Source organism: Chiroxiphia lanceolata, chromosome 6 (genome assembly GCF_009829145.1).
Source record: "Chiroxiphia lanceolata isolate bChiLan1 chromosome 6, bChiLan1.pri, whole genome shotgun sequence".
NCBI lineage: Eukaryota > Metazoa > Chordata > Aves > Passeriformes > Pipridae > Chiroxiphia > Chiroxiphia lanceolata.
In genome coordinates, this window is record NC_045642.1 from 49,619,694 (window position 1) to 49,646,578 (window position 26,885).

The 26,885-nt window shown below is 42.1% G+C and overlaps 1 long non-coding RNA gene across 2 annotated transcripts; it reads right to left on the reverse strand.

Moving 5' to 3' along the window:
• Window positions 1-293: 293 nt before the first annotated feature.
• LOC116788959 lies at window positions 294-26,879 on the reverse strand. 2 transcript variants are annotated; one of them, XR_004357813.1, is made up of 3 exons: window positions 26,396-26,879; window positions 24,455-24,660; window positions 294-464 (listed from the first exon to the last, which is right to left on the reverse strand). It is a non-coding gene; the product is annotated as an uncharacterized LOC116788959 (long non-coding RNA). The 2 variants fall into 2 exon arrangements; XR_004357812.1 differs by lacking the exon at window positions 294-464 and adding an exon at window positions 22,382-22,495.
• Between the last annotated feature and the right edge of the window lie 6 nt (window positions 26,880-26,885).

The following is a 26,885-nucleotide window of genomic DNA, read 5'->3' on the forward strand; positions in this document are numbered from 1 at the left end:
AAGCATGGGAACTGTTCGGAATTTATAACCTTGATAACTTCAACTGCAGCTAAGTATATATAAGTGGATCAATTTTTAATATGTTTAACTGCAAATCTGACAGTGACAAACCCTTCAGTGAATCACAGGCTCAACTTCTGGTTTGAAGTTAACAGCAATTTCATTAGATTTGACTGCAAAAAAACACCTTGGCATGATTTAATGTTATAAATTATGAACTATTCAAATTGCTCACTGAAAACATATTATTTAAAGATGTACTTTAAACATAAGAAAATGTAAGTAAACTGTATATTTAATGGGTTATACATTTCTTTTCCAGGAGACTATTTCACATTGGGAATTATCACACTAACTTGTCAGCATGATCTAGTGGTATGAGCAGGGGCATCGAAGTTGGTAGGTACAAGGCAGGCAGTATGTGGTCCTGAGAAAGACACTTCACTTCTGCATTGTTTTTTCACCTGTAAAATAGGGAGCGGGGGAAGAGTAATGAAGCTCTCCTGGAGCCTGCACGAAGTTAATGTTTGTAAAACACTTTGAGGGTTGCAAATGAAAAAGGTGTTAGAGAAGTGTTATAACTTCAGTTATTTCTAATCATTTTTTTTTCAAGCAGAGGTCAGATCCTCCGATTTGGCTTTTTTAGGGATTGTAAATCTGCCTTCATGGTGCAATTAGTGGGAATCCCCACACACTGTAAAAATGCTTTTCTATTTATTTCTGCTGCAGCTTGGACATCCAGCTCCATTTTTTACTTGAAAATTTAATAATGACATATGATGGAGGTAAAGAATTGAAAACTTTGTAAGAAAACCAGAGTTTCTCCATTCTTGCCTAAACCAGCCTCCCAGTGTATCCATCATACTGGCTGCTCTAACCAGCACTGTAGATCATTTGTTCTTTTTGCATTAAAAGCCCTAAATCACTCGTTTCCATTGTTGTTTCTTAACTCCTTAAAATAATAATTGGTACTAACAACTTTAACACCTGCTGCCTTCTTACTTGACTTTGATTCATGTAGACCAACCTGTAAAAGCATTAAATGTTTTTCACATCACCCTTGCTAGTCTTGCAGGCTCCAGCAATCATTTCCTTTCATGACTCTCCCATAAGCAGAATTTTCATCTTAAATGTTCTGCATCTCTGAAGCCAAATTGCTGCACGACATCTTCTGTTAATGCATATGAAATTTAATTTCACTTAAAAATACCTCTAGAACACTTGTTTTTGTTCACATTTATCTAAATATGATGTTTAAAGCATGCAAAATTTTTTTTTTAATCATGAGAGATCAGACATTAATCTGAGTGGTTATCCAGCAGTAATCAAAATTGTAGCAGGACAAGACTGTGGCATGAAGATCCTCCTAATAACAGGAATATGGGTTCACTGGCCCCTGTGATGTCTACTGCAGTGCTGAATCTTCATCCTTCTCCTGGTTCCTTCTTGTTATGATTTGTTATGGTTACTGGGGACCTGGAGACCTGGCAGCATTCTGTGTAGTCCAGGGTTTTGCCTGGTCAAGAAATATCTGCTCCCTGTAGACGGGTCAATTCTAACTCACATTCCCCTCCAAAGGAAAGCTACTGGTACATTATTTTAAAAAAAATAAAAGTCTCCTGTGCTTGATTAGTGCTGGCTGTCATAAAACCCAGACTGCTGGGTCATATGCTTTGAGGATGACACCTCTTTTTTTCTCACAGTCATAAAAAGCCTTTCAGAGAGGCAAATTTAATAGCAAAACATCATTGAAACATGGGCTAACTCCCATTGTGTCATTGTAACCTCTGTCTCTGGGAGTTATTAGCTAGGGTGACAGGCTTTGCACTTATTTATTCTTCCACTGGCAGTGAGAACATCAGAGTGCAAAGGTCCCTAAGGGACTGCTCATTCTCATTCCTAATTGGGGTATTTAATAGTTTCTATCACAGGCCTTTTAAGGTTGAATGTGAACTGTGTCCTATTAGCCAGAAGACACTGTTCAGCAAATTGACAGCCAAATCTTTTAGAACAATATTGTTATTTTTTATATACTATCCTAAGGCTTCTGGGTGAGAAAAAGGGAGAAATAATTGCTTAATACTGGGAGAGGCTCAGGCACAAGTTAGAATTTATGCCTATCTATTAAAGTAGAAAAATTTCTATATTGTATATCCAGTAGAATAACCAAAAAGTTAGATTTGTACTTAAAGAAACAAATGTTCTCTTTTCTGTAACTGGCTCTTGCTTGGAAGAAACCTCTCAGCACATTCTGTGAATGTATTTAAGTCTAATCCACCATCCAGGTGTTTCAGCCTGGAAATACCTTAGTGATTGAATTCTCCCCCTGCAGTACTTGCTCTCCAGGGGACTTCCTCACCTGGGCACTAAACCTAACCTTTTAGTCTCAGAGTTCAAAGCTCACTCCCATTCAGTGTATTGCCAGAATCCAAGAGGGGTAATGTTTTTACAAGATTTTTTGTTTTCAAGGCGGCTGGCTTTTTGTTCTGATATGAAATATGCTGGAAGACCAAAGTGAGAGGCTTCAAGTCCTCAGAAGTTGCCCAGACATTACCTGCCTGATGCTGTTCAACAAATAGCTAAGACTTAAAGTTCAAATTAAATAGGACTTTACTCATGTGTTACTGAAACATGATTTACAAAAGGAAAACATATGAAAGAAGCTCGTGCTTCTATCTGCTTCTTTTTGATGAGTAAAGCTTGAGAAATATCTGTTTCCATCCTCTGGCATTGTCACAGTCAATCACATAACAAGCATGTGCAGACACTATCTCAGATATCAATCTATTTTTGCTGGTTGTCTTCCTTATAGCTCCCATAAAAGCTTTGCAAAGCCCAAGTTGCCAGCCTGCAAGGTGCTCTGTGCTGGTATTTCCACCAGATATTCTCTGGACAGGATAGGGTACATAAAGATAATGGATAGAAGGGACTGCATTAAGGCAAGAGGAAAAAAGTTACAGACATTCTGAAAAACACAGGGTATTCAAATTATGGTTTGAAAGTACAGTAAATCAGAGCTATCCTATAGTCAGCATAGTGTATTCCCTCTTCTGACATATATTCTACCACAGCAGTAATATCCAACCAATCACCACTATTTTTATTGTATTGCCTTTATTTGCCAGTGCATTGTGCCAGATTTTGTAGTGTTTCTCAAAGAACAGGTCAGGATACAGATGTCTGATAAAGCAGAGAAGTCATGTGTAAAGATCTGGTTATTATTTTTGAAGAAGAATATATGCACATGCCAGGAACAGCCAAACAAGTGGATGGCCTTAGGAAAAGAGGACATATGGAGGGCCAGACCTTGACTGTGGTAAACATATAATCTGCATACAGATCACCAAGATCTGAAGTTAATTCTAATTAACTTCAAGAGGGAATGGGTTAGTTGTGAGTCTAGAAGGTCATGATTTAAGAACCTGTGCTATTGTATAGCTGCTCCTATGTGAGGGAACACATAGACTAGCTTTATGTACATCCTCTTACACCACTTCATATATCACCTCTTACTCATCAAGCACTCCAGAGAGACTGTACTCTTGCAGTTTTGTGGAAAAGAATATGAGAAAACTGGTACCCAAGCAAATTCCTGAAATATGTTCTTACATAAAAAAAAAAAAAATTCTTTCGTTGTGTTCAGCTCCTGTCTATAAATCTTCTTTTCTTGGCAGTGTTATTAAGAACAACTGGCTGAAGCAGCACTGTTCTTAGCTGAGATTCTTGTTGTCCTACGAACCTGTCAGCCAAGTTATAGGAGTAAGTATAGAGAATCAATAGTCTTTTTGGCAAAGAGAAAGAGCTGACATTGATTCTTCCAACTCTGGCAGCTGCCTTTCATACTGTGCCCTTCAATGTGTGGTCAAGGCCTGTCTGTGGTCCTGTTGCAACCTTGTAGGGTGTTCAGCATAGGAGGAAAAAGGAGAGTCTAATAGAATCACATCTTCCCTAACTTCCACAAGTTAAGGACTGGGTGAGTTCAACAGAGCTTCAGACCTTCAGAGGCATAGATGGGACTGGGTGAAAAGGCTCCTCTCACTCCTCCCTGTCTTGGATGTTTGATCATCTGGCAGTGTTCTGTGAGTGTCCTCAGTGGACTTCTGGAGAAGTCTTCTGTCATAATTCAATATATCTGACTAGATAATAAGATATGGTCCAGAAACTACCATTAAATTAATAACTGTTGACTACAGTCACAGGCTATGTTACAGACATACAAAAGCTTGAACTTGCAAATGAGCCAGGTTACTGAGATTTAACACAGGCAAAACGAGAAAGGTGATCTATCCACATTATGATAACACTCACAAGGTGAAGTCATGATATAGTTCCTTTTTCCCCCCATACTTTCCTATCACTGCTCCTTAAAACCAGGAAGTAATACCACATTTGGCTGATGTTGCCTTGCACACCTTTTGGGTATTTGCTTTTTCTCAACTCAACTGTTTTTTGAAATGCTGTGCACCTCTACAAGAGCCCAGCCAGAGGTGGGTAGAGGATTTATTTTGTAATGATTATTCTGAATCCTAAATACCACCTAGTAAAACAATCACTCATAATTGGACTTCTTTAAGCATTCTTTGTTTTACATCTTTAATTCATTAACCTTGGTATTGTCGGCATGTTGCCACAATCAAATACAACTTATTCCATGTTGTGCAGTGAGAGCCAAGGGCAGATCTCACACTGGGCTGTTGTCTAATGGACCTGGAGCGCCTGTTAAATGTAACAGCATCCTAAATATAGGTATCTAGCAAGGGGAGAGGATGTATGTGCTGGAGATGACTTGGTATACATCCAGGTGCTGAGCTGGGCAAACCCAGTCCTTTAATCACAGTTTCATCAAATACCTGACAAATTTTTTAAAGCCCAAACTGATTTCACCCTTGAGCTACAGCTAAACTAGAATTCCTACACGGCTGTTTCAATTTTGCTTACTTGGATGCTGTTCTCGGAGGAGAGAACTGACATATAGGCTTTGCTCAACATCTGCGGTACTTTTCAAATCACAGATAATCAGTGGATAATGCAAAATGATATAATTTGCATCAGAAAGATAACTGAAAAGCCTCTTACACATATTAGTGGGCATAATTTAGCCCTTTGATGTTAGAACAACAAAAGAATATTAAGGGCAAGTTCTGCTTTGTGCAATATGTGCTGATAGAAGAGCTGAAGCCAATGACATCCTGTAGATTTCTGCCACCTTTTCTCATGTTGACCTGCCTGTGGCCAGCTCCCAAAGGTTCCTGTAGAGCAACACGTGATACAAAAAGCCAGAGGCCCAGCTGTTTGGAAATGATAACTTCCTCAACTTAGGGAATCAAAAGACCTGCTAAAGCCAAGCATCCTCACTAGTTCTGCAAAGGGAAGTGATAAAAAGCACCCTGAGAAACTTCTTTTTAATCTTGTTAGAAATAAGAACAATTGAACAACCCAAAGTGTCATAAGCAATTTGTGTCTATGTGACAGACAACAGACCTGTTTTTCAAGGTGATGATTACACTGACTTCCCAGCAGAAGCTCAATCAAATCTGTGGTTATATGGTTTCCTTCCAAACTGGAAAACACAGCAGTGCTGGTGTTATCTTATAATGCTTTTGTGGATATGAATTTATCACGTGCCTCCTAGTTGGGCTTTCCTTCAGTGGTCGTGTCAGTCCAGAGTCCACCAGCAGGACCATCCCATCTCAGCTGGTCATGTTGGCTTGCTTCAGTCCTGACTTTCTGCCTGATTTGGTCAAAGCAAATACCATACTCTACAGTATTTAGGCCACTTAATAGTTTTTAGGAGCCATCATTTCCAGTATTATCTATGCTCAGGAGAAAGCATGGTGGGAGAAAAGTGCTATATCTTGTAGTCTGTGGTGCGTTAAAGGAAAATAAAGTCAGTTACTGCCATGTGTGCAAACAGAAGAACAACCCTTGGCACTTTCAGCTCTATAAATTGTGGTTTTAGTATAACTTCTGCACCTTCTCTACAACACATATTCCAAGAGATCACTGAAGAACCAGTGATCAACTATTACTCTTCAAAGACAAAAGATTAATTCTGTTTTAAAACATAAAAAAGCATTTGTGTTTCTTAAAATCCCCACAAGGGTAAGATGCTAGATTTTACTGGTGAATCTGATTGTTATAGGCATCAACAAGACCTTCTGTTACCAAAGATATTTTTTTTCCGGAACTCCAGGTTTTTGTCCATCCTCTTAACAATGTCATTTTATTACAGCATGTGAATCAAAACACTCTGCTAATAGCAAGGCCTATTGCTTTTCCTGCTTAGTACCCATTTGACACCTATCTATTGACTTCATCTTGGTGCACGGTCAGAGCTGTCCTTAGGTATTCTTTACCTTTTATTTGCATCAATTAATATTCCAAACTGCCTATCAGCTATCAAACTTTCATCTAGAGGCTTAATGATATTTTATTGCTAGTGATTTTCTCAGTTCAGGCTATTAACAAACAATGAGTGTTTTGATGAAAAATAATGCAAGTATTTTTCACTGTAAATAATGGATGCTGTTACATTTACTTATCAGATTTTTGCTGAGCTATGCCAGTATGCACAAAATCAAACCCCCAGTCTTCTGACATCAGAGACTGATGTAACTTCAATGGATTTAGTAGATCTGTCTGCAAGTGTAAATTCACTGAATGAAGTGGCTTCTCCTGCTCTTGTTGAACTAACTGAGAAATACCCTAAATCAACAGGATCATGATCCGGTCAGCTGGGCAGTGTCTGTTTATAGATAAACCGATTCTTCTCCTATTACAGGTGTTCAGAACTTCTCAAACGCCTCTGACTTCAAAGTAACTATTCTGGATTTACAGCTGTGTAAATGAGAGGAGAATCAGACCCAAGAGAGAAAGAAAGAGTGGTCACTAAGCTGGTTTGTGGATTTCCTTGGGTGAGAAAAGGAAGTACAGACAGTGGCGTTGGGGATTTTTTTCTCCCCCCCCCCAAGTATTTGTTTACAACCTATGTTTCCTTTATTATTGGCTTTCAATAATACACCTCAACATTTTTTTTCCATGTGCTAAAAATATATCTGGTTTTGATATTCCTAGCACTGGTTTATAAAAACCTGTAAGTACAAAGCCCTAAGTCAGTAGCAAAAGTCCCCTTCTGTCTCAAGAGGAATGACTGATGCATATGAAGACTGGAAAGCTGGCAAAATGTTGTTCTCAAGCATATAATGTAAACATCTCCAAAGAATATATTGGGGGTAGGAGAAAGCTGGAGGAGATCAAAGATCCTGTTGTGGCTGGGTGGCTGCTGCTGCAGCAACCATGCCATAGGAGCCTGGGTACAGTTTTATCTGTTGTCTCTGACCAAACTAGGAGGCTTCCTCCATGGCTTGCATGGGAGCCTTGTGCACAAAGAGAAACAGGCACACACGCAGAGCCCTCTCTATGCACTAGGGAACAACACAACACTTCTTAAAACAAATATATACTCCTAAGCATTTCTTTTTACCAATAATCAGGGATAAAGTTTACTTTCCTGGATAGGCCTCTCTTATTAGAAAGAACTTATGAAAAAAAGGGAATGTGGGTCTTCTTATCTCAACCACCCTCCCCTTCCTTTGCTTAGGAAAAGAGGACAGCAACAGAAAGCAAAGACTCATGTGCTCACTGAGCTTGGGAACCCAATGGTGTGGTTTCATTTGTTGCTTCTTTCCATAATAGTTGTGATCATTAGTACCAATCACTTTATTTCATCGTGCTCATCCTCCCTTATTTCTAGAGTAATAACTCATGCAGGAAAGGTCAATAAGGAAAGCATCAATGCCTGGTGGCAGGTATCACCTATCACTACCATAGATTGATAAATGGCATGCAAATCCTGACTTCTTTAAATGACATGGGCTTAACTAGACATAGGGTGTGGAGGTTTCTTGCTTGTTCTTGCCTACGGGGTGCACTTACATATTATGGGGAGAGTGATCCTGAAAAGTCAGGTCGTTCTGCTATCTTAGTACTTCATCTTGTGTGTTTTGATGGTCTTTTGCCGACTCGTCTCAAGTAACACTGCAGCCTGACTGCAGTCCCAGAGTCCCTTCAAGGGAATTTAGAGTTTGTTCAGACTTTCCTTTCTCGCAAAAGCTAATATGAGTAATATAGGCTGGACTGCAACTGATGTATTTTGACATATCTTCTTTAATCACCAGGGACCTACACTGGCTTGGCCTGGTTACCAAACTAATTTAATTTAACTGATAACAGCATATTCACTTCCTTGGGGTGTAAGAGAGGTAAATACATAGCTCTGCTCCCAGGGAGCTGAAGCAGTATTGTGAGCCCACAGGTTCAGTAAACTGTGGAGCAAAGAGTGAAACAAATTGGTAAGGGAGTTTTGCGTGAGATTATTTTGTTGTGTGTTGTTGGGGGCTTTTTTGTTTTGTTTTTTTTTGCTTATTTTTATTTTGTTCCCCTTACCCATCCTCCCCATTGGTTTGGGACATGAAGCAACTGAAATTGTAGTTGCTATTCCACTGAATAATTAATAGCTATTTCTGAGTTGGGTATTTTATTATTTATCAAAAAACACCACTTCATCAGAGCTAAGGACTCTATTAAAAATCTATTGGTTTTGAGAAAGCCTTCATTGGTGGAATTTGTTGCAGAGTGTAACAAGAACAAATTCCTGAACTGCAGCTGCTTCAGAGACAAGGTTCCCAGTCGGACAAAAGGCTATTTAACTTTGTTCACATCATCAGTGGCCTTGGGAAACAGGTATTAGCCCAGCAAGGTTACTCCTGCTGGTTCTGATGAAATATCTCAGAGATGGAGAAATAGGGTTGAGGATGCAGGGACAAGGAGGGAGACACACGGCAAACACTCGCAGCAGTTTCAGGGCATATTACTCCCTAGGCAGCACCAGCAGGGCTTGCTCAGGTTGTAAGGAAAGCTTTGGTAGTCCCATTACACCAGCAGAATGCAGGAGAACAAGGACAGTCTCTCCCTCAGACTTGTGCTCTCTGTCCTTGGCCTGGAGCCCCCCTGCTTGGGTGCAGCTTGTAGTGAGACATTCTGTCTGCTGATTGACTCAACATGCCGATCCCTCTGTACTGCTTAACAGGTGCCATGGTCCCTGGGAGAAAATAACTTGCTCTTTAGTCTTAGAGATACTCCTACTCAATAAGTGGAAATATGTCTCCTCCAGCCCTGCTGTCTGTCTCTGACTGCAAAGCGAGGTGGAATGCTCCCTTCTGCCTCCTGGCTCCATGACTTGTGTGCCAGCAGCCAGGCCACTGATGCTCTGCAAATGAATGTAACGTGCAGGGACATCACTGAGTCCAGGGAGGAAAGGGTGGCACTGATCACTGAAGGGCTTCAGAAATGCAATAAGTCAACTTTTAGTACACTGCAGTATTGTTTAACTGGCAATATTTCTCTGCAAATGGATAGACCAGGCTGTTCTAGAGGCAACGGTGAGCCTGTAAATTGCTTGTATGTTTCTGCAGAATGGTTCACTGCTCTTTTATGGACAAAAATGTACTTTCTGCAGCTGCTCTCAGTCAGTGCTTCTGAGAGCTTTAACGTGGTAGTGTCTAGCGTCTGATTATTCCCACAGAATTATCAGGACCCGTCTCCCCTCAGTTTTTGTTCTGGAGTCCCTAAATACATTTTGGTTTTACTTTGGATCTATTCTTTGAGTTTGTTTGTTTGGGTTTTTTTCTTTTCATTTCATTTTGCAGCATTGAGCACTGTTGAAATAATCCTTTCCCATGTTGTTCCCGTGCTCTGTGCTTTTTAAATTATTCCATACAGCTTCATATTTGTTCAAACAGAAATGCTTAAAATCCCTGGCAAGGGGTGTTGTTGTCAGGGGTAATCACCCTCCCGCGGAGATGAGAAGTACAAGGTGTAAATGAGTACCTCTGCTCCCAGAGGCAGTGTTAGCCAGCAACAAGCCACGCTCCAGGAGCTGTCTTAGAGGTATTGTGGAATGTCTTGTTTTTCCATATAAATCACTCAAATAAATTATCGTGATGGCTGGAAACTGCTGGCTGATACTAAAATGTCTTAAATGAAGACACAAAGATAAATCTTTTGAGCACTTATCATCATGACATATTCCATTAGTCCATTATTATTTAATTACTGGCAAGGGGCAGTGTCAGGGAGCGGAGCAGGGGGATTGCCAAAGGACTTTCTTCTTTACACAGGAGGCAACCAGAGCATGGATTGAGGGGCACGCTGAGGTCACTACAATTTCAAAAGGATCCGAAGGATCCTGGCATGTCTGCCCTGTCATGTAAGGGTACCCAAGGCAGCTTTAACTAGCCTGCTAGGGCAAACTTGCCACCTTGCAGACTCCTGTGGAAGCTGTTTTTGCTGCTGCTTTGCCAGCTCCTAGTGTCACTGTCTCAGGAGATCTCCTGGCCTTCTTCCCCCTTCACATCACGGGGCAGCTGTCAGCCTCATCTGCATGGGTGAGGCTTCATCTGGATCTGTCCCCTGAAGTGCATGCTGACTTCGGTCTACTTAGGCCTGTGTTGCATGTTTTACTTTTTGTACTTTTTAACTTAATTTTTACTTAATTTTTTTTTTTATGTATGGAAAAATAGCTCTTCCTGCTTCTTATCCTTCATCCTGGAGATGGCAAAAAGGGTGTTGAAAGACACTGGGAAGGCTTGGGCACGTGTAGGGAAGGAGATCTGCTGTGCTTTAGATGACCTCTTCAAGCTTGTTGCCTAAGGTAAAAAAAACAAGCTATGGGCAACATGGCAAAACAATTGTGTTCAAAATGCTCCAAAGTCTGGATCTTCCAGGTGTGGACCCTGTCTGTGGGCTCACGCAGAACTCAATATTTGGCACACCTGGTTGTGACTCACAATTTACGGCTGATAAAATTACACAGGAAGGATATTCTGTGATTCATGTGCAAGACTGCATCCATTGCGCTTACTCTTGCACATCAGCCACAGGCAGTGCATGATCAGAAGCACTCTCACTGACAGCAGAGTGCATGGGCCCTGCTGACACCTCTCTAGAGCCACCTCTTCCAGACAGTTCACTATCCACGATCCCCATGGCACAGGAGAGAGAGGGTGGTACTGTCAGCTCTCCATCACCCACAACTACTTTATCTGGATTGTGGATTAGCTGCTGCACAGAGAGAGACACAAAAAGCTAGTGAGGTGCCTGCTCAGGTACCTATGGCACAGCCTGCAGCAGGCTTTTCCCCTTTTCCCTTTGCTGAAGCACTCCAGAACTGCACTCATGACCCCAGACCAGCGATTGGTAAGCCTGGCTGAGGAAGGAGAAGGGTTATTCCACTGTTGACAGGGTCCTGGAGAGGAGGGTGGCCATGGGCTGAAGTGTGCTGGCATATTAAAGCAGCCATGGCAGGTGTGAAGAGGCAATAGTGAGTCTGAAGTAACTGCAGTTTTCACAGCAGTAAGGTCTGGTGAGGTGCACTTTGAGCATCAGAAGCGTTTTGGAGGTAGAGAGCTTGGTATCTGGGGCCAAGGGTGGATTAGGTGCCATCAACTTCCACCACTTGCTGCCAATGATGGTAACAGTGTTAGGCCAGTCCAGGGTTCATCTGCAGACAGATTTCTGCGATACACCATGGCCATCTGTAATTCCTCTGGACCTGGCATCTCTTCTACCTTGTTTTCTTCCCATTCTTCAGTACTTTCCCTACTGGGAGGAGGTCTGGATTGGGCCAGGTTCAGATGGAAAGGGAAGAGGGAAAATCTCTAAGGTCATATAACTAGTGGTCAGACCTTCTTGTGCCAAACCAAGCCCCTGCCATTAGCATTACAAAAAACTCCATGCACCTTTATAGGCTGTCATGGAGGAAACAAGTTTTTTATCACAGAGAGCTCTGTGTAGCAAGCTGGAAGCACACATCACACTACACATTTGTGGAGATGCCCTTGTATTAACTAAAGATATGTGTATAACGTGTAACTTGTGGCCTTCGTGTAAGGCTGCTCTGCATAGGCAGGGACAGTTTTCTTCCCATGTAAGCCACAGGTAAGCTGCTGTGTCCAAAAGCTGTATGGGGACGTGTCCAAGTCCACCACTAGGATAAGGAGGTGAAAGACTTATTTACATTAAAAAGTATGCAGATGGAAAGACTGTTGGAAGTAAAAGCCACTCTTTCCTGGGAATTGCAGCAACTGATGTACCTATCAATACACACACACTCCTCCATGCTTGCAAAAGTCCTCCCCTCTCCCCCAGTGTCTGAAAAGCTCTTATTTTACCTGTATTGTCTGTATTATCTGCACTAATCAGTCTTCATCCCTTCCTCTGTTTGCATAAGGTTGATAGATGGATGAACAGAGTGAGAGATGCAGCTCATCAAGCCCCTGCCCTGCCTCAGGGCTGGGACCCTCTGGGAATTTTTGCACAGACTGAGGTGGGGGGCTCACAGGCACAGCCACATGCTGCCCCTCAGCTGTGCTCTCCTCCTTGCCAACCTGGCTGGGCACCAGGGGTCCTGGATTAATCCCTTGGATGCTGCTCACTGCCCCAAACATTGCATCCATTGAAATAGTTTTTATTCTCTCATAATGGCAGTGTGCACGAGGTCAGACTGATCCCAAGTACCTTCCTGTTTGATGTGCAAAATGAAACAGGAGAGCTCAGGATTATGCACTGAAAAATGGCGCCTCCATGTATTTAAATTAAGTAGGGTGTATGAATTCATTATGATCTGAAAGCTCTTCAAACACCGCCTAAGTAGGTACAACAGCTTCAGATGAGCCTCAGGACTAGTTGCTAATGCATATACTTGAGAAAGTTTCCTGTTTTTTTTCCTGTGCCTACTTACAGCCACAGAGCTCCAGCTTGAAAAGAATATCCATGCAAAAGGAGGTCCACTAAAAGAAGCCAAAAATATCTTCAGTGTAATTTGACTCTCAGCTGCAGGTCTACAATTCTCAGGACTTCCCTTCTACTATGTAGAGAGGAAACAAACTCTGCCTTGGCATAGACAGTAGTAGCAATAATGAAAACAATATTTTTTAGCAATGAGCAGACATTTTTGTATTGCATAGAAAATAATATCATTTTTATAGTCTCAAAATTTTAAAGCTTAAAAGGTTCACTGTGATCATAAGAGTGCTATGATCATCTTCTATGACTCCTTGGTTCTATTTCTTGGGGTGGTTTTTTATTTTTTCAATCATTTAATACAGAATTGTATCTTGCTATAATTTTGAAAAGGCTGCAAGCTACAATCCTGGCATTGCTACTTCCTGCAAGGAACTGGCATCAGACCCCCAGTTTGTCTTATATATGTAGGAAATTAGGAAAGAGCCCTGTAGCTGTGATTAAAACACCTCAACCCCCTTGCTCAGCTGTACATCTGTCTTTATAAGTCTGTGCATGGAGATAACTCATATCTTAAACTAATTTTTCATCCCTTCTAAGGAAGCCTTTTCATCTCCTGCACAATGCACAGGGGTTCCTTCTCATGCATGACAAACTGCAACAGTTTGGTGAATCTGCAGAACATGGTTTCAGTTTTCCAAACCTCCTGGTAGCTCTAAGGGTTCCAAGTCCATTAGTGGGACAAGTTGTCGGCAGCTTTAACTCTCAAACCCTCTTAGTGAGTGAAACTTTTCCCACCACAAAATGGCAGCACAAGATACACTGGGAGGATAAGCTACACACTATCATCACCTAGCTGGCACTGGGGCAGGTCCTGCCCTGTGTCCTGTGGTGGAACCTGCACTCAGGCTCTGGCATGCCTCCTCCAGCCAGCCCTACTGCCATCACCAGCCTGAGGCACAGGATACCTCAGTGTTGGTCACAGCTGAGCAAGATAGAAAGTGCAACTGCCTACCCCTGATTGCTCATGTGCATTTTCTTACCCTGAATAAGCAAACCCCCTATTCCCCTCCCTTCATAGGACCAAGACCCTGGGAAGTGAAGTCCTTTCAAGTTCTGTCTTCAAGGGCAGCTCAGCTGACTGCACGTCCCCAGACACAGGCGGAGCATGTTTTAAAGACAGTTCTTCACTTCTGAGAGGAAAAGGTCATGAATATCAGTCACTCTCAAATTCAAAAGGCTGCTTCATCCTAATCAGGGAGGCGAAATGTTGCTGGCTGTTTTCTGCAGCCAGTGCTTTGCCCTGAGAATATCAGAGATGCTCAGTGTTATCACAGACACCCCTACACACCCAAACAAAAGGAGATGACTAGCTGACCAACAGCCCCCACTGCCTGGCACCAGGACCCTTACCGTAAGTTGTGCTGAGCTGGACACCAGGCAAAGGTGTGCTCATGTCACAGTGCAGTGGAAATCACTGGAGCTGAAAGACCAAGAGATGGGGGAATAAGGGACATACCTCAGGTCCTGTCCCTATCCGTAATGTGAACAGTAAATCACTGCTGCCATGCTGGCAAAAGCTGAGCTGTCACACTGGAGCAATACAAATAGAATGAGAAAGAGTCAGAGAGCAATTGAACCACCTTTCATCAGCAGCCAAGGGTTTACAAAAACCTACCACTTGGGTCTCCCAAACGGTGGTAACTGGATCAACTTCAAGTTTATATTTGCAGTTTTTCCAGTCGTTTCTCAAAGTTCAGTCTCTTCCTCCTGTGTTATGGGGGTGTAACCATAGCTTTAGCTTTAGAAAGGACTTGACTGTCTTGGAAAGACAGGGGTAAGTTTAAAGATAATGCCTAGTTGTGCAACTGTGATGGGACTCAGGAGACCCAGAAAAAGAGAATTAGAGAAAAGACAGCTGTTTTCTGCTCTCCTCCTTCCAACCACTATTACATTTGTCTTCACTGATGAAGTTGGGAGTCAACCATTCCCTCCACGGTCATGCTTCACCCTCCTCAGCAACCATTAACTGTCTCCTTTGAAAAGGATTTCCAACCAGGAGAATACAGCATCCCCTGGGACTCCTACCTCCTAGACCTCAAAACACCACTAAATGGAACAGATGAAAACAAGGACAACAAAAAGGAAAAAGACTCTGCTTCCCTCCTGAACAGGCATCATGAGACAAGCTGTAACTGAGAGCCAGCCCCCACATCAGTGTGCACAGCAGGAGAGGGCAGTAGTGCTGCTGAGACCTGGGCAAGGCTGAGAGCTCAGATATATACAGTGTCTATAGTGATCCAGAGGCAAACAGCATTTTGCCTTCATCACTGTCCAAGAGCATCCTTAGGGTAATGCTATTTCCCCACACAACAAGAAACTTGAGAGACATGAGGATCCTAGTGCTCCCCTGGGTGGCCTACAACCCCAGGATGGACTGTACCATGTCTATGACCCAGCAATAGGTAGGGACTGAAAATGGACCCAGCGCTTACATCAGGGCACAGAGGCATGAGGAAGAGATAAAGGTGCTCTAACATGTGTCCCCTCGTGCTGCCAGGCTCTCTGAAATTGCAGCTGCAGATGTGGTCTTTCTGTATAGAGTTTTTTGTTTTAGTTAAACTTTGGAGATGTTCTTGAACTTCTTGCATTTTCCAGGCATTTAAAGGCACCAAGAATTACAATGTAATTGAAAAATGGGCCTGTTTCATAGAAATGAAGTGTAACCAATAGCCCCGGCTGCTGACTTAATAAAGAAGCTTAACATTATTATAACTATATTAATAACAAGGCCAGCTAGCCATTAGCAAGAGGAGTTCATTCATCGCATCTCTCTGACACTTTCCAGCTTGCTCTTTCATGGTAAATGAGTGCTGCTTGTGTTCATTTTCTATTCAGATAATTCCCATTAGCAAGATAAACACAGGGGTGAGAGATCCTACTTTACTTCTAAATAAGAGCTGTTAGCAAGATGATGATAGAAATGATACGAATCTATGACAGAGGAAAATACAAAGAGGAGAAGGAATGATAGAGAAAGCAGTCCTGGTGCAGAAGAGCAGAGGAGGATGATGAGGAGGAACCTGAAGCCCTGATCCAGAGCAGTCCAAGATCTTTTAACAACTCACCCTAAGCTAAAAGAGACTCGCTAATGGACAGAAGCACTGAAGGGCCTGGAATAGAGACAGACAGATGAACTCACTGGAAGCTTGTTGTGTTTAGCTTTATAGCAAGCTCCTAACTGAATCAATATGAGCCACATATATTCCCACTGGTCCTTCATTCTGCTTCACAATCTTGTTTTGAATAAACGTCTCAGCATTTCAGAGACATGTCAGCTTGGATGTATTTCATTGACCAGTTGCACTTAATATAATCTGCTTGATATAACACTGTGAAGGATCCGTTCCATTTTCCTTGTCACACCAGCAGATAAGGTGTACTCAACAGGTTAGCCAACCTACCCAAAAAATCTCTCTGCTGAAGACTAGGTATTACCAGCTCAGCAAAGACATCAGTTTTGTGCTAAAGAAGGGAAGGCAGTTAATGCAATCTTTTTGGATTTCAGTAAAGCTTTTGATACTGTCTCTCACAGGATCTTTCTGGATAAACACATAATGAAGTGGGTGAGCAATTGGCTCACGGGTGGAGCACAGAGGGTAATAGTGAATGGGGAATCAGACTGGTGACCTGTCACTAGTGGGGTTCTGCAGGACTCCTTCTTAGGCCCTGTGCTCTTCAACATCTTCATAAATTACTTCAACGCAGGACTGGAAGCGACACTAAGCAAGTCTGCAGATGACACAAAACTCAGAGGAGCTGTTGACTCCCTCAAAGGCAGGCAGGCCCTGCAGAGAGATCTCAACAAATTACAGGACTGGGCAATCACCAGATATTTGAAGTTCAACAAGGGGAACTGCCAGATTCTGCACCTGGGATTGGGCAACCCTGGGTGTACAGACAGACTGGGGAATGAGATATTGGAAAGCAGTGCCACAGAAAGGGACCTGGGGGTCCTGGTTGATGGCAAGTTGAATATGAGTCAGCAGTGCCCTGGCAGCCAGGAGGGCCAACAGTGTCCTGGGGGGCATCAGGCACAGCATCGTCAGCTGGTCAAGGGAGGGGATTGTCCTGCTCTGCTCTGCACTGGTGTGGCCTCACCTTGAATATCGGGGCAGCTTTGGGTGCCACAATATAAGAAAGATATTAAACTATTGGAGAGTGTCCAAAGGAGGGCAATGAAGATGGTGAAGGGTCTTGAGGGGAAGCTGTGTGAGGAGTGGCTGAGGGCACTTGGTGTGTTCAGCCTGCAGAAGAGGAGACTGAGGTGAGACCTCATTGCAGTCTTCAACTTCCTTGTAGTGGAAGATGGGAGGCAGGCACTGATCTCTTCTCTGTGGTGACTGGTGACAGGACCCAAGGGAATGGCCTGAAGTTGTGTCAGGGGAGGTTTAGGTTGGATTTTAGAAAAAAGTTCTTCACCCAGAGGGTGGTTGGGCACTGGAACAGGCTCCCCAGCCTGTCAAGTGGTGACAGCACCAAGCCTGACAGAGTTCAAAAAGCATTTAGATGATACTCTCAGGCACATGGTGACTCTTGAGGATGGTTCTGTGCAGGGCTAAGGGTTGGACTCAATGATTCTTGTGGGTCCCTTCCAACTCGGCATAATCCATGACTCTGTGAAAGCTGCTCCAGTGTTAGGTGTTTCTTTCTGGGCTGCAGGTCTTCATCGCGTCTCCTCTTGCTCCGTTCGCCTGTTCCATGGGTACCAACCAACCTTTGTACGTAGTCGGTCAGAACCATTGTTTCAGTTACCATAACAAATTTAAACTGAGTTTGAAGCTTGATGCCTATTTCAGACCTAAAGAATGATTTCTGTATTCAAAAGTTTGTTTTTTCCAATTATTTTAGTTGCACTGATAGAACTAATTTCTACACCCCTTTGTCTTGCTTCCATCTGCCTGTAGTAAAACAGTGTGAAGTCTGGCAAAAGGCAGTTTTTAAGGGAAATCTATTCAGCTTCTGATGTGTAAAATGCAGATGTATCTAAACAAAGTGCAACCTTCTTTTGTGTCAAATACATAGCAATCAGAATTTATTTTTTTCTACAAGCCTTCCTGAAAATGGATTATCTAAATATTCTGTCTGCAAATCAATATTCCCACTACCAAGCAATCTCTCCAGAGCCAACAAGCATTCGCACTCTTAGTGCTCACCACAGTTGCTAAACACCAGGCTGATATGTCTTTTGTACTGGTGATTAGGGCTGCCTGCACACTGCAAACAGGATTTGTAAATATTTGTGAAAACCTCTGAATGCTGCTGTGTTCATCCATGTTTCTGATCCATACAGTAGTTTCCTTCACAGATATTTCTAGAAAATCCTCTCCCCCTCCCTCTGAAATTGTTGGAGCAATAGATTTTCATGACTGAAGCTCAGCCTGTACAGAAGAGTAAAGGAAAGGACAATGAAGCACTCTCATGTTGAGGCTTCTGTGTACTACAGTTGCAGAAATAATGCTGAGTAGGCATGCTTGATGGGCATGCTTGTGCATTAAAATATAAAAATAATTTTAGAAAGAAACTCTTCTGAATTAGTTCAATTTTCAGTTGTTCACTTTGTTCACTTTAAAATTGTTTTACTGTGGTTTTCTTTATATTTCTCCTTTTTTTTTGTAACAGCTATTCCTGGGAAGCGTATTCAGATAACAAAATTAGACTCAGTCCAGTGGTAACAATACACTTTAAAGGTTTTAAAAAGCCACTGTTAAACAATAACAAACAAGCAAACAAACAGATGATAGTGCTGATCGTTTTGTAGGGACAGTTAATTTTTTTCTTACAAAAACTTTGTGAAAAGGGGATGTTTCATTCACAGCATTTGGACCAGGTCTGCCATGACATTTTCAAACTCCACTTACTCCCTGTGCAGCTGGCTTGCTGCATTCACCCTGTGGTGGCTGGCTGCACTGGCCTGGATGTAATCTTGTTTGCATAGTTAGTCACACACAAAACGGAGAATTACTCTACTGTATGAACAGGGTATTCATTACTTGCTACATCCCATTTTAAAGGTTTCATTCACCCAATCAAGAAACATGATACAATGTGACACAGCTGAACTGACATAAAATGAATTAACCCATTAGCTGAAACTTGGGTTACCTAAATGGTCCAGGAAATCATGAATGGATAATTAATGATTAATTCTTAGAAAGAAAAAAAAATAAAAGCTTTATTTTAGTCTCAAAGGGTTTCTGACCAGTATGCTTGCACAAATATGAACTAATGTAATAGCAAGAAGGAAGAGACTAATGCATTTGCATCAAGCCAGTGAGGCTACCATGCCAGAAGCCCTTCTGGTATGCAACCAAGCCTGTCCTAAAGGTGGCAAAATCCCCACATGTTCAGGGATACTTTTGTTCCTAGATGTTGTAGGATCACATCAGGCCAATTCAGCTCATACAATAAGCCTTGCCAAACTCTTGATAGATTGCTCCTTCCCTCAAAACAGATTTAGCAGCATCTCCAGTTTGGTCTGCCAAGTTCCTTGCACTGGTAAAGACCCTGCACAGAGAACAGGGTCTGGTCCAGGGTATAGCACAGTGGGCCACCCCTATTTGAACAAATCCTACCTGACCACAGAGGTGGGATGCTCATGATTATGTGCTGCTTTTCTTAGTAAGCGTCTGGATGTGATGGCACAAAACACCAGGTGTGTTCAAAACCGTGGAATGATCTCTGTCAGAAAGCTTTGGTCAGCTTTGTCCTTAGAGTGACATTACAGAATGACATTTGAAATCTTAAACCAAACTAGATTAATAATAGCAAATCCCTATAAACTATGAGTAATTCAAATTCCTGAATATCATGACAAATTCCATGGAAGATAAAGATTCTTCTGAAAAAGTATCTCCACCTGCAGACTGCTTTTACCAAGCTACTCAAGTGAACAACTGGTCTAGTGCTACTGTCTGGTCTCTTCTCAACACTTCCATACCTGGAAGAATGGCTGATAAAATTCCCTCCATTCTGCCAGAGTTCTCCAAACCTTAGATTGTATAGAGAGATGCACATTGTTTCATTGATATTACTTACAGATTTCTATTTTCTTTATTTTTAGCAAAAGTTGTATCATTGCATAAGCATCTTTCTCTCTTGAAGTAATTAAGACTCTGCCAAAGTCCAGCTGCAGAGAAAGACAGGTTTGTAAGAGTGTACATGTGTTTGGAAGGAGATTTGACAGCTTGTGAGTTATCTAGGGTTGAAAACCAGACAATTGGATTGTAATGTTTGAAATTAATATTGCTGGTTTAATTACCAAATAAATCTTTGTATATGTTCAGGGAGCTGATGGGGTACTTCTTTTTGTGGACAATATACCTTCTGCTTTCCTCACCTTTCATTATTTATACCTGTCTGATACTATACCCCTGATGTTCTTGGTATCCATTCATTTGGAAAAAGGGAAAGGTTACTTTCCATAATAGCTTTCTCACGCTGCATAAGATAGATTGTAAAATGACTGCTTTTTGGCTGGGGAAAAAAAGGAAAATTTCTCTATTGTCACAAATCACTGTCTGCATTTTACAATACTATATCTCTCCGAGCAGCTGCAGTTTAGTGTAGGGATTGCCCTTCTTCAGTAACATGAATGTGTTCTTAAACAGCTGGAGATAAGCACATTCAGAGCCTTACTGAGAACACACCATCACATTTCCATTGGTAATAAGCAAAACATCTACAGTACTTTCCATCTGAAATGAGCTTTACTGTAAGCTAAAGATACCAGCAACCAAGAAAAAATATCATGTCAGGTGGGCAGTAGTCTCTTGGAAGCACGGTGGCTCTTGCTCTTACACATTAGCAATAAAATTCATCCCTGTGATATCTCCAGTAAACACAGATGCTTACTTGCACCTACAAGGGAATTTTTTCTCATTCTTGGAGTTATTATAGAGATGATTTTGAAACAAAGAAAGGTGCAAGACTGTAAACAGCAGGGTACTACATGATAAGGAGATTTAAGAATTACACAGTTGCAGATAACTGTATGGTTTGGGATTTTTTTTCCCTCTCATTTGCTCAAGTTGTGGTTCCTATGCTTGCATGGTAACCTTGTCAAGGACTGCATGAGACAAAATACTATCCAGCAACAGTGCATGAGCATAGGCTGCGTTTGACGTTTCCGCTCTAGGATGAGGGTTCATGACACAGTTGGGATCCAAACATCTCCCCAGATCAGTGGGTTTCTGAGTTGCCCCCTCAGGTCACACACAGGCTCCTGTGGACAGCTGTGGCATTGCTCAGGCTTGCAGAGCTCCTGCTTTGGGCACAGAAAGAGGAGTCCCCTCAGCCACAGCTGGGCTGTCAGCACAAGACAGGCTGGGTTTGACCCCCAGGGATAGAGAAAGGACCTCATGCTCACCTGCCCCAAATTTACCCTTTATGCAGGAGTAAAGAAAAAGATGACTTAGACACTGTGGTGCCCTCCTGTTCCTAGGCCATTTTGGTATGAAAAGCTCCTGAATTTGCTTTATTTCACACTGACTGCAGCAATTTTGGTAACTGCCAAAGAACTTGCTGAGCAATAATGATGGCTCCTACCTCTTCCTTGCTCGGCCAGCCTCCCATGTGGAAATGGGGCTGGCTGGCTGCAGCCACATTGCTGAGTCAAGACCCCAAAATGATTCTTACTAAAGGGAATTCTAACATGAGGCAGCTTTCCCTCTGTTTTTCCATACTGAAGCAATAGCAAACCACCCTCCAGTCAGTTCCTTTTGTAAATGTACCTGTTGTGTTTGACTCACTGAGACAGATGAAGTGACCCTACAGCCAAATTTTTGGCTACACATACAACTCTCACAAATGTTACCGGCCATTTTTCCTTTGATGGAACTGCAGCACTGGGGCTGGGCTGTGGGCTAACCATGCTCTCTGGTTAGCTTTTCAGGTCAGCTGATATAGGAATATGCACCATTAACCCCCTCTTCAACAATAAAGTTCCCCAATCCCTCCATATGGGATCAGCCTTCACAGAGATGTACAACAGGGCCAGTTGAAATGAGGTGTCTGGGTGAAGGCTTTGTTTTCTTTCTTGTGTTAAACTATCCTTGGTGTCCCGTTGCACAGGGGTCTCCAGAGGCAGAGAGACACCCTGCAGTGGAGAGAAGACAGGTTGATGGTACATTTTGTATTTGTGACTCCATGAGATATATGTGAGCTAATAAAGCTCTATCTGGATTTACATGAACAAGACACCCACCGAAATGCTTCAGCATTTTAAAAAAATCCTGATTAAAAAGCTGGCCTTCACTTCTAGCTCCAAGCAGGAAAGGACTGCAAATAAAAAACTGCCTCTCTCCTCTCACTCTTCTATTGGGAGAATTTTGCATAAATTAAAATTAATGCATTTTTTCAACTAGGTCAGTGGAATGTAAATGTTCTGTTCCAGAGAGGATTATACATGGTAACTCAGTTAAGGGACACGCAGCACAGATCAATCCTGCTGCATTTATCAAAGCTGAGCTGTTTGGAACAGAAAGCAACCAAAGTTTTCCTACCAAAAACACTTCACTGCAGTATCAGAAGGCTCATGGGGCTGAGGATGGGTATTTGTCTCACTCCTGGGAAATCTCAAAGTCTTTCACTTTTGTCTCTATGTCAGATATGTCCTCAAATGTGGTCATGAAATCTGTATGATAAAATGGGACAGCAGAAACATCCCCATCTCAGTGGGTTTTAGCTCCAGTGGGAAAATGCCTCCCTGTGTTTGCAAACCAGGCAATGCAACATGAGACTCAGCAGCAAGTTGAGCAAAATTGAATTTGTGCTGCCCCAGGAGCTTGTCTGCTCCTGCTGTCAGGCCCGCATCTGGTTGCTGCCAGTTGCATGCTGCCTTCAACAACTGCCTACTTTGTTTATGTTTTAGACCCCACAGTCAGCCTAGATGCAGACACTGTGCCAACTGATCTAGTGCATCTGAGCCCCTGGTAGAGTCTGCAAACAAGTAAATAAGAAGAAATATAATTTTATATCTCTCTCTCTCTGGCTTGGATTTTCTCCTGCACCACAAATCTGCAAGCACATACACACGCAAGTGTATAGAAATGAATGGCCACCCTGACTTCCTGCCATGCTGGAGAGAGGCTTCAGAGATAAGCAGGCATGTTGCTGCTTTCAGAACTGGACTGGGACTTTTGTTTTGATGGGCTCAGTACTGTATATTCTGGTGTAAGAAAAGATGCTGTGACTGAGACCATAATACAACAACAACTCAAACAAAATCTTCACAAAAAAATAAAGTATTTTTTTCATGATGGATGACACTTTGAATTATGTTAGCTTCCTAGAACAACCTCGTCTTTTAAAAAAAATCTTAACTAAATCTTTCTGAGCTGCAGACATCCTTTTATGAAGATCAAAACAAAACTGCTATCAATGCAGAATAGTCCCAAACAAACTTGTAAGTAGTACGCGGAAGGAAATGGGACCTTGTCTTTCACATGGTTCCAGTACACACATTCCTTGCCTCTCACTGCATAATCATACCCAGGATGTATTTTCCCATTCCTTCAAATAAAAAATGCTCCTATGAATAAGATGAAAAGTCTCTATAGCCCAGTATCTCACCTCAGATATCAGCTTATGTAGATATTTAAGGAAGGGCACAAGGACAGGGGCAGTATACAGTGATCTGCACCTGATACCCTCTTCTGGTTTTTGACAATCAATAGTTTCAAGAGTCCCTGAGCTACAGATTGAAGGTGGGTTTTTCATCCTAACAGTGGTCCTATATGGCATGACTTTGTCTAAGTCTTATTTAAACATATTTGTGCAACAACAAGTTGCTGTTTTGGCAACAAGTCCCATGATTTAATGCATCATGTGGAAAATTTCTTCCTTATGGTTTAAATCTATTGTAGGATAATTCAATTTGTTATCCCTAATTCTTGTATCAGAGAAATACAAATTAACCTTGGTCTGTTTACCTTCTCCATGCCATTGGCGATTTTATACACTTACATCTAGTCACCTCAGGTAGTTTTCTTTCCAAGTTGAAAAGGTCTAATTTAGTCTTTCCTGAAAAATAAATTGTTACAAAACTCTGACCATCCTTGTTACCTGTTCTATATCATTTTTCTAAAGTTATTAGCTCAGTGCTGGAACACTATTTTCTGTTCTGTTTTATTGTGTTCTCTCATTTAGCAATTCCTACTATCCAATTTGCCTTTTGACTGTTGCAGGGCAGTAAGTGATGTTTTCAGAAACCTCAATTTCAGTTACCCAAGATCTTTTTTGAGTGTTGCTATCTAGAGACCATCACTGCAGATGTATAAGTAGAGTTATTTTTTCCCTAAGTGCCTTACTTTGCACTTGTCAATACTGAATTTCATCTGGCACTTCACTGTCAGTTGGTATTATAAGCTCCTTCTGCAAAAGTCAGCTTTAGCTTTGATTATGAATAATTTTGTATCAGCTGGCAAACTTCGCCAGTATTCACCCGCTTTGCCATGCCCCATATAGCGGTGGTGAACAGCATTGATCCTAGCATAAGCCCTTGGACACCCCTTTTGTAAACCTACCACCAATCCAGAGGAAATGTTGCTATATTTATTCTGTTATTCATACAGCTCCCTATCACATTACTCACCTTTGTTCCTTGAGGTGGTGGCTGGTGTAAGTTCTGCTTTGGTAGCTCAGAAATTTCATATTTGCTCTTTCAGCACACTTAGTTGAATGCTATCTTGTTCTTGTTGTTTTATCCAGGTCAATTTATCCAAAAGGGTCTGCTTTTCAGAGGCTGGCTGTGCTTCTTTTTGTCCAAAGATGTTCCACCTTGCCATTAAAGCTTCAGCTCTGGGAATAATGCAGATGTAATCACTTGTTTATCAGAAAATGTAAACCTTTTGCATTTTCCAGCAAAACTAATCCTTAAAAGAAGGGTCCTGTACATCTAGGTTAAGCTCTTAGACTGAGGGGGATTTCTCGACCAGCTCAGGCCTGAGGACTCCCTCAGTATCCAACACTTAAGTTCTATCAGTTGCAACTGGATAATTGTTTCAAATATATCACATTGTAAACCTGGACTGCTGGAATTAGCATTCTGTTCAGCATTGAACACAGTGGAGTAGTGTCTTTCGCGTTGTCCAGATGAAGTGGGTTAGGGAGAACTGATTGCTGCTAATCAAAGGTTAATTTAGTAGAGTCCATATAAATAAGAATATGTTGACATCTTTAGAGTGCACATAAGCTCATGCTCATGTATTCCTCTGAACTGGGATCTACAGCAGCACACATATATGCTCATACCTCTTCCTGTCAGTGAGAAGGAGACTTCTAGCAGGACAGCAAGTTGCATTTTCACCCTTTCTCTTCCTATTTACTCTCAGTGCAGGTAGCTCAATAGTCTACAGATCTTTCTCTGACAAGCAGATGAAGAGGCAGAGCTCTGTTTTAGTCAGGCTGGCAAACAGTAAGTCTCCTCTAGTTTACTTTGTGTCACTCCTATCTGATAGAACAAACAGCAGTCACTAAACTGAGGATTGCCAAAGCTATGCCAAAGTATTGCTTGTACCACTCTTTGCTGTCCTTGAGCCTAGCTTCAGATTATACTTCATGAAGAAAAGAATACAAATTCTGCTAAGTATTTCAGGTATAAAAGCCTCCTCAGACATAAAAGTTTCATCAGATATAAAAGTCTATTAATTTCATTGCCAAGGTGCAAATCACACTGCAAGCAATAGACATTTAAGCTACTCTCACAAATAGCTACAAATATTTCTCATTCACCATGAGCCACTGATTAGAGAATTTTGTGAGCAAAGCACTACTTAAAAGTGCTATCCATCTGGATTAATTTCCCTGGTCCCCCATGATGGATCAGAACAGGCTCTCCAATACCACTATCTCTCGTGAAGCTCTGCTCGTGCCTGGCAGCTTGATGCACAGATCTAGCTTGTGCAACAGTGACAGGCTTTCCTATGTACTACATTCACTGGGGGCAGAAAGAAAAGAAGAAAAATGACAAACTTGGCATCAGATTTGGAAAAATTGGTTTGGCTGCCCAATTTGGACAATATATTCTTATTGTTATTTGTCATGAGCAATTACACATTATTTTTTTCTTTATTAGCATTCTCTCTTCAAAAGATGATTGAAGAGATTGTGTTAAGGCAAATAAACTTTTTTTTTTTTTTTACTTCAGCATATTGGTGTTCAAAGTAGTTTACACTCTGCAGGAGCACATACCAAACTCTGCTGCCTCCTGTCAGCACCCACCATAGAATCCCAGTGGATGTAAACACTGTAATATCCCAGAAAAGCAGAGTGCTAATGTGCTCCAAGTACCCAGCTCTTGTGCTTTTAATGGAAAACTAATGGTGGAACCTAATTTGGCACCTGTAAAAATCCATGCCCAGTTAAATTTTGGCTTCAGTGGGAGTACCAAGCCCAGAGCTTCTATAGCAAATACTGAGCTCCAGCAGAGACTGATTCTGATCACTAATGCCTCGATCAATATTGGCTCTGTGATTTGCTCGATTTCTTCACTGCAATATGTGCTGCAGACCCTATTTTCCTCAGAAAATCTTACTGATGCTTTATGAATGCAGGATTCGTCCCGAAGATTTGGATTCAAGCGCCTGGAAGGCGCTGAGGACGCTCAGGCAGCAATGAACTGAGGGAGTTCTAGGGCTGTCCTGCGTTTTGCTCAGGCATCCTTGAACCTTTTGCCCGTGCAAGGGACTCCTGGATACAGAGGCTCGTTTGTTTCCCTGCGATGGTTTTTCCTGCCCTCCCGGTGCGCAGCGTTTTAGCAGCAGCAGCTCAGTGTGGGGAGATGAGAGCAACTCCCGAACGCACCCCTCAGCACCGTAAGAAAGGGGATAAGGGAGAAGAGAGGGAGGGGATTTGTTATAAATAACAGTTAACCCCTGATGTTGGCTTTTCTGACCGGAGTAAAGGCTGCGGCTTGCCGGGGCCGGGAGCAGCGCTGGAGGAGAGGAAGGGAAGGAAGAAGGCAGGAAAGGAGGAAAGGAAGCAGAGAGGGAGAAAAGGAAGGAAGGAAGGAAGGAGGGAGAGAG